Genomic DNA, 9,090 nt, shown 5'->3' with positions numbered 1-9,090 from the left:
GGAACTATTGATTTGATGACTAATTGATGAGTGGGTGGCCAACTCTTGACTTGATGACAATCTTTATCTTTTTCTGTCTACCTAAAATATCATTGATAACGTTAGAATTGGAACCACATAAAAACATAAAAGTTATAGGAAATCATCTCAGCTTTCCAAAAAAAAATAAAGGTCATTTGAACTTTTAAAACTCCAGATATAGGCTAAAGATTAAATAGTATTCGGGCTGTAGGACAGATTCAGGCTTCTTCATTGTTGCTACAATTTAGGCTTGAAAATAGCCTTTTTAAATTCTGTTTCCCATAAAAGTTATAGGCCTATATCTTATCTTTCTATCCATTTAAATTAGACTTAAATCCGAGATCTAAAGCTCCAGATATGACCCAATTACCGAATAGTGTTCCAGTTTGGACTGCACCAACATCTCTTTTCTAAGTTTGGTCATCTTTTTGTCCTTTCAATTTCAGTTCTTAAACTCATCAATCAATCCTTTCATTTATGTGATAGGCCTGCATTTAATGAACATTTACCATAAATTAAAGGTATCTTATATTATTAGATATGTTATTATAAAACATGCCTTAGTTAAGTTATTAATACTCCAAGTACAAAATGATGATATAAAACATTGATCAAAATGCACTTTTAAGTATTACCAATAAGAATATATGATTATGCGTGATGATGTTTGCTAGATATAGATTAGCTATATCTCAAGTTGATATATGACGATCATTCCTTTCGTAGCTTTTAAGACAATTTAATCCAAATCAATGCTTAAAAAAAATATACTCATCATAAAAGCAATGTTGCTTATAATGTTGGGTGATTAGTACTTAAAAGTGCACTTTTATCAAGGTTTTATATCATCATATTCCATTTAAAGTATCATTAAATTCCTTAACTTAAGCATGTTATATAATAACAAGTCTAATAATATAAGATATCTTTAATTTATGATAAATACTTATTTCAAATGCAAGCATGCTTCATAATTCAAAAGATTGATTGATTTGTTTAACTATTGAAATTGAGAAGAAAAACAGAGGACTAAGCTTGGATAAGAGATGCTAATTCAATTCAAATAGGAACACCATTCAGTTATTAGATCATAACTGGAGCTGTAGAACTTGGATTTAGGCATGATTTATATGGCTGGAAAGTTAAAACATAGGCTTAAAACTTTCATAAGAAACCAAGATTCAAAATGATCGTTTTCAACCTCAAATTATAGCAATAAAAGAGATGTTGAAATCTATCCTGCAGCCTAGATACTATTCGGTATTCAGTCCATATCTTAAGTTCTGAAGTCCAAATAAGCTTATTTTTATTTTGTTGAAAAGCTGAGACAAATGCCCAGAACTTTCATGAGGACTATATATTCAAATTATAACATTACCAATGATGTTTTGTTCACACAAGAAGATAATGGTTGTCACCAAGTCAAGAGGTGGCTACCCACTCAATAATTAGTAATCAAATCAATAGTTCTGAATTTTAGCCTATAAAAGAGGCACTTGCTATACATTTAGACATCTTGCTTATTCACATCAAGATCTTTTTCTTACTCTCTTTCTTTGTATTTTGTAATATTCAAGTTTTATATCATGTTATATTAATCTCTTATTTATACTTTTCATTTTATTTCCTTTTCTTAGTTAATGTATATCATTATTATATTTTTATTTTGTTTATTTATGTTTCTTTTCTTCATTATGTTTAGCTAAGTTTATTTTGTCAATGTGAAAAGGGTATGCTAATGGTATAAGAATGAGTATAGTATAAACTTAGCATGGACTTTAATATTTGATACTAACACATTTTGTATTTTGTTATCATACTCTTAATATGTTGCTTGTTAAATAGTTAATCTAGATTTATGTTGTACAACCCTTAATACAACAAATACTTGACGCTTTCATAACCAACTATATAGTATAATCAACACCTGTGTTATAAAGAGAACTTGATTTGTTGTTAACATTAGTTATCACCATGAATACCTAACCATATTTACAAGTATTGGCATTACTCAAATAAGATAATTAATATAATCATGTTAATAATTTATAATATAATTGGAATCTTCTTTATGTGCGGTTTCTAGTTAAGTAATAAAAGGAATTTATATTATACTTGTTTGAAATATCATTAGTGGATCCTCTAACCTTGATATTTGTTTTATCTTTTTTTAATCATTATATCAATATCACTTCTCAAAAGTTCTCTTTAATGCATTTTCATTTATTATTTTTAATTTTATATAGTTGACCTCCTTGTGGTTCGACCCTAATCTTGCTTGGTTTTTTATTACTTCGATATTTCTGTAGTTGGGATAAAATATCAATCTTTTGATTGTGTTATTAGGTCTAAGCCTTTTTCATTAATACTTGATGAAAACTTGTACATTTGAAATCTAGTATACTCATCATCATCATTTATAGGGACAAAGGCTAAGCCTTTTTTATCTATATCCTAAAGCAAAGCATTATTATTAATCATACTTTGTTGATATCATTAGACATCCGTCCCAACTTGTGGGCATTGTGGAAAATTCTTTGGGCATAAACAAAGGCTTGGTTAATCTACTCATCCATATTTCTCTTCTTTTTTTCCAAGAAGAATATGTTGTTTCTATTCAACTGATTGTTGTTAGTGTTAATCATTTGGTTTTCATACTCGAAAAGTTCATTCTTTTCTTCCAAATGTTTTGCCTTTGTCTTTTCTTTGTTGAGCTTCTCCTTGAGCAGGTTAATCTCATTCCTTATTTTATCTAAATCAATTTTAAAGACCCCGACAACCTTTCCTTTAGCTTTGGCTTTCGCCATATGCTTCTTGTATAGCCTTTCATAATATTCAATCCAGTTTTCTAATTCAGCTTAAGTTTTTGAAGACATATCAACCCTTGATAATTATTGAAATTGGTTTTAAAAGCCTCTAACTCAGTATTGGTTTGCAACCAATGTGTTTCTAATTCTTCTCACTCTTCCTTATTTTAGTTTCTAGCTGTATTTTCTCCTTCTAATTGCTTCTCTAAGGATATGATTTTCTTGCCTTTTCCTCTAGTTGTTGATCTACACTTTTTTAATTTTTTTTAGTGAGGATTTTCTCCTCGAGGGATATCATGAGGGCTTTACTGATGCCCACCTCCATTTAGAGTCTTTCTAGGTGTTCTTTCAACTTTTTTTTATTATTAATCCTTATTCTTTTAGACTATTCAATAGTTTTCGAAGTCTTGGCTTCAAATCCAAGAGTCACAAGGATGATGACTAGTGATAGATTTCTCTATCTTAGATACTTTTCACTAGTAATTGATCTCTCAAAGCATTTGATTCCTTCTTGACCAATACCAAAAGCTTTCAATCTTGCTTTATGTTTTTCATAACTTTCAAAATAGATTAATCCTTGAATAACCTAGAGAATTGGGATAACCCAATCATCCTTGGCACACGTTGAATGCCTATAAATTTCCTTTCAATCAAAACAGATGTGTAGTTAACATATTTGGTCACTCTTATTAAAGGTACCCCTCATCTTTGCCTATAACTCATCAAGCAATATATTGCTCTCATCCATAAGGCTTTCCACTTCACTTCTCCCATCAAGTCCTTCCATTTCTCTTCATTAATTATCTATAACGGTCTTTAAGTAAACCACCAAAAGTTGTTAAATATCGGTCTCTCAGTTTCTATATGGCTAATCAGTTATATGTACAATAGTTGTTCATAAAATCTTATTGATCCCTTGCCAACCCTCCTGCAATGGTTAATAAGATAGTTTCAACTAGTATCACAATAATGATATTTATCTAAGTGTTTTTATATGCAAAAAAAAAAAGCTACAACTGCCTTTACATTAATTATTCCAATGAGGTTTGGAAAGGATACCAACCCGAAGATTCTTAAAGCAAGTAGTCTATCCTTTTCTTCAACAAATCTAGATTCATTCTTCCTTCTTTCAAATACCTCTTCAATCATCTTCCACTTTAGGCTAGTATCACTTTTCTCTAATAGCATTTTGTCGCACTTTTGCTGGTGGAAGTAGACTTTGTATAGATTTTAAGGAAATTCAGTTAGTAAATCATATTCTTTCAAAGTAGGACACATGTCTACATTCCCAAAAGCAAAATATCAGTACTCAAGGTCCCAAAAATACATCAAGGTCTTAATTGCTGAATTTTACTTTGATACATTCATGATTTCCACTATCCTCTTATATTTCTTTAAAACTCATTCTCGTGGATGCTTTTTAAATATGAGATGATCTTTTTCAAGTTATTTCCTAAGCAACTCATATTTTTTATGAAAGATAATTTCTTATCATATAGTATCGGGCAATCCTCTTCTAATAACTATAGAAATTCAAAATCCAACCTATATTCAACAAAAGTCATCTCTTTAATAGTGGTCATATTATCAACCCCAAGTCCTGCATTTCAATATGCTTTTTAAGGTTAAACATGTCTTAATACAACAATGTTTATTTGTTTAACATATTTCCTACAAATAGGTTCTATGTCTTTTTACATGAGATATTCAGGTAGGTATTATCTAGTCTAAAAAGGGTCTATTGTTGTCCTAGTAATTATCCTCGTGAAGGTAATATAAGGGCTTAGAAGATAGTGGAATGATACATATATTAATCACTGCTAGTCCAAGCACTCAACAAAGACTTGGATGGTTTCACGAACTTAAACCTAGACTGAAAGTCATATGGCAAGCCAATACTTCCCTACCGAACCTAAAATTTTCATGTGTGTTCATTCCTAAGCGATATGTCACAAAATAAACTAGTGATGCATGAAGACATTCATCCATTTTCAATATACATGCATAAGTAAGATAAAACATGTTAAAGCATAAAAAAATAAGTCAAATGCAAAAAATTAAAACATCAATTCAAATAAACCACATAAAACACACAAAACTTAGTGCAAAACTGTCAAAATAAAAGATCATCAATAGAGTTGTGATTCTGTTACATATGGGCATGCAATGTAAGTGGTGTCATGAGAGTTGAAGAGTAACCACCTTGTTATTTAGTTTAGGGTTGCTAGGAAACCTAAGTATACTTGTCTTATCATAAATTATAACGTAGAGGATTGGTTGTAGCTAGAAAAGATATTAGCACCCCTAATGCACCACTTTACCTAAGATAAGCTTCATTGTATAGTCTTCATGTGATTTAAATATTTTAATGAGTTCTTAACTGGTAGTTAGTCTATGACTCAAAAAAAATTATGTTTATAAATAAATCTAGCATTTCAAATTTATTATAGGCTCATATACCCTGATAAATTCTTATAAGGAAAATTCATATTATCATAAAAGATGATAAAGTTCTTCACAACTTGTGTACTGTGGTGAAAAATACTTTTAATTAAAACTAGTGAATTCAGAATAATTCTAAGAATTTTCTAACTAACTTCTGCTATTTATATATCAACCTCCTTGTAGGTCTAGCAATTATACCAAAATATTGACCATTAATTCTCATGAATTAAAATTTTTAAAAGGGTTATTGAAATATTGGTCAAGTTGTCATGGATTTAATAAATTAGTTATTAGATCCAAAAAAGCATGCAAAGATATTTTTCTGTATATAAAACAAATGATAAAACTTACCATATATTTTTATTTTTTCAAAATATAATTTTTTTTTAGAGACTTGGTCGTATGCACACCAAATTAAACACATTTTTTATATTTTAGAAATAAGATTTTTTGAATTTTTTATTTTTATTTTCAAAATTTCAGTGAAAATAAATATTTTAATATCAAGCTCGCATCTTACAATGTAAGTATACAATCCTGATATTAAATAAAATTATTAAAAAAGGGTGCAAGGGACCCATAAAGAATTTTAAATTGGTATTTAGATTTTTTTTGGAATCTTGTGGAATTTATTTGGGGTCTATTTCACAAAACTTATTTTATTAAAAAAAACAGTTCAAATAGATCTAAGAGCATGTTTGTCAAACAATCCTCCAGTCCAAAAAATCTTTTACAAAAATATTAGCAAACCAAACATACCTTACCAAGTGATCAAATTTTGATTTGACCAAGTTGACCTGAAAACATCAATTCAACTATAGACCAAACCAAAAACCAAGGTTTAACCCAAAAACTAAACTAGAATAAAAATTTAAACTAAAATAAAATCAAAACTAAAAAAAAACACAAAAATCATAAATTTTTCTTATGAAAAACATTCAAATTCAAACCGAATAACATAAACATCAAACTAAACTAGATTTTAAGCAATAAAAGTCAAGATTTTGTTTGCAATCAAACATAGATCAAGATTCACAGGATCTATTTGCTATGATTATCATTAAATCAACATGATTTTGTCAAAACACGGTTTCAATTTGAACCAAAACCCTAAAAGTAAAACACTTAAGAATATATTATTGATGTAAAAACGACCTAGATTATTGACTAATGATGATGTATGAACATGCAGAGAGCAAAATAAACTTAAAAAGAAACCTAAAACTAGTAATCAAGACAATATTCTTTAGATGAATAAGAAGAATACGAACCTAGGCAACCTAGAAAACATGAATTACTACCAAATCCAGAAATTAACCTTCTAGGCCTCTAAACTTCTAGTTTTTGGTCTATATAAACCATATTTTTTTATAACAAACATGCTTGAATTAGAAACAATGATAAATAACATCTTATCATTAAAAACATGATTAAAATTTCAACTTTCAAAACTGCAGCCTTACTAACAGCCAGCAAAACATTAAACTTCAATCCAAAACTAACTCTTTAGGACAAAAACGAAGTCCAGGAACCCAGGCCATGAACTAATAACCCAGAAATATCCATCAAATACCTACTGTCATATTTGATAGTTTCTAAGAAAACATTTCATTTCAGTAAGAACAACATACAAACACCATTTTATACATCCAACAAACATTAACAACTAACTCAAAGCAACATTAAAAACATTAACCAAATAAAACAACATTTTCATTCATCAATTAATCGATATAAATTCTAAAAAGATTAAAAAATATCATCAAACATTGAAAAAGCATGAATCAGCAGGCCACATGGACTCCACCTTTGAGTTTTCACATGGTTATACCTTCTCCAAACTTGCTAGTTATAAGTTGCTACTTCCCTTCCCTTTTCCCCCCTTTTCATTTTCTATTCTTTTCAAAGCTTGCTTGGCCTTCTTTGTTAAGCTCTTAAACCTTCATGGTAGAGTCTTTCCAAAGGGTATTTGCCTATGTTTTTTCTCTTTATTTTCTCCTACTTCTTTTCTTTGATTTCTAGGGGTATTTATAGAGTTTTTTCTAGGTTTTTTTTATAAATTCCCTAAAATATTGATCAAAGCACAACCATTTAATTAAAATGAGAGAGTTTTGGATAAAAGCTAACATTTTAAATCTCTTCTACTATGCTAGTTTTGCAATGGTGGTATTGGTTTTAGGGGTACTTAGTGTTTTTGCTAGACTGGAAAGGTAACGACCTATTTATGGCCTTTTGATCTTGAGAGGGAGGTATTGAAACCGTTGATAAGAACCTTTTAAGAAGCTTTAAATGTAAATGCAAAAAAAGGTGGTTTTTGAAAAATAGGTGTCACAATCTAGGCTAGCTTAGTTGATCATTTTTTAGGCTTTGTCGTAGCAACTCCAATGTATACATCATAAAAAACCACCTAAAGTCGATAGAGGAGGTATATTGCTTTTGTTTGGATTCAACCTTACTTAATTTAGAGTTATATAACATCACATTCTTTATCTAAAGATTCCAACTCGATTAGCCCAGAATCTAAAATTATAGTGATGGTTGTTTGAGGACATGATGTTGGAGGCTTCTATAGAAAAATTGAGACATAAATGTCAAAATTCATCAAAATATAGTTGTATAAGGGATTGCTCTTCTTCCTTTTATAAAAAATCTTGTGCCATTTAGAGGTCTACAACTCCACAACGAGATCTTGGAATGTGTCAACATGATCATTCAAAACTACCAGGAAGGAGATAAGTAGTGGATAAATGACGCGTTATCTAGGTTAAATCCCTAGAAATTTGAGTTTTTAATTTGGGATATAATAAATTTTATTTTAGTCCATGTTCTTCCAATTGCTTTTAATTGCACTTGTAATTACCTTTTAAACTCTTAGTTTCATGCAATTTCACCCCTGTCAAACTCAATCATCAGCCCTAGAGTTTAGCGTTATTTTCATCTTGGTCTTTGATTTTTTATTTGTGTATTTGGACCCTTATTTTAACTTTCAATTTTCTTCAACTTAGCCCCTAATTTGGTCAATTTCAACCCCTTAAGACTCGCACCTTTTATGATTTGGTCATTGGTTTGGAATTTCTTCAATCAAACCCCTAATTGGCTATCAAATTTTAATTTTTTTCACAGTTAAGCCCTAATATGACCAATTAAACTTTCCAAAGTCAAATTTCAGTTTCCAAACTTCAATTTCTTCCAATTAACAACTAAATTAACTCCAAAAAACTTATTTTTCTTGTAAATCAAGTCCGTAATAAAATTGATTAAGCCTTCCAAAATCCTTACTGAGTCTCTATTCATCCAAATTTGTATTTGTTTACCCCAAATAGAAATATTCTCACTGAATAGGTCTTTTTTCAAACAAAATTAGATTGTCAATCTTGTATATTATAGTCCTTTAATTTTTTTCACTTATCATTTTAGTCCTTCACCACCAATTTAGGCAATCTTTTAGACTTTTTTTTCATATGTATCCTTTTGTATTCTATTTATTTTCTTGATTTTTTTCGGGTTAATAATAGGTAACAACAATCTTGATTCCACGACCAAATAATAATTCACCCCTTAGTTCTACAACCAAGTAATAATTTACCATCTTGTTTCCATAAGCAAGTAATAATTCCATCAACTCACCATAATCAGTCATCCATTCATTATCATAGACACAATATTCATATCTCCCTTTTTATTTCCAACTTTCCAATATTATATTTCGCACATCATATAACTTTAAATTTCTAGCAATTTAACAAGAATATACATACCAACTGATTAGTACTTAAAAGTGCATTTTTATCATGGTTTTATATCATCATTTTGCACT

Source organism: Populus euphratica, unplaced genomic scaffold (genome assembly GCF_000495115.2).
Source record: "Populus euphratica unplaced genomic scaffold, PopEup_1.0 scaffold42.1, whole genome shotgun sequence".
Lineage (NCBI taxonomy): Eukaryota > Viridiplantae > Streptophyta > Magnoliopsida > Malpighiales > Salicaceae > Populus > Populus euphratica.
The sequence above is the reverse complement of the archived record's forward strand: the minus strand, read 5'-3'. Positions refer to the sequence as shown.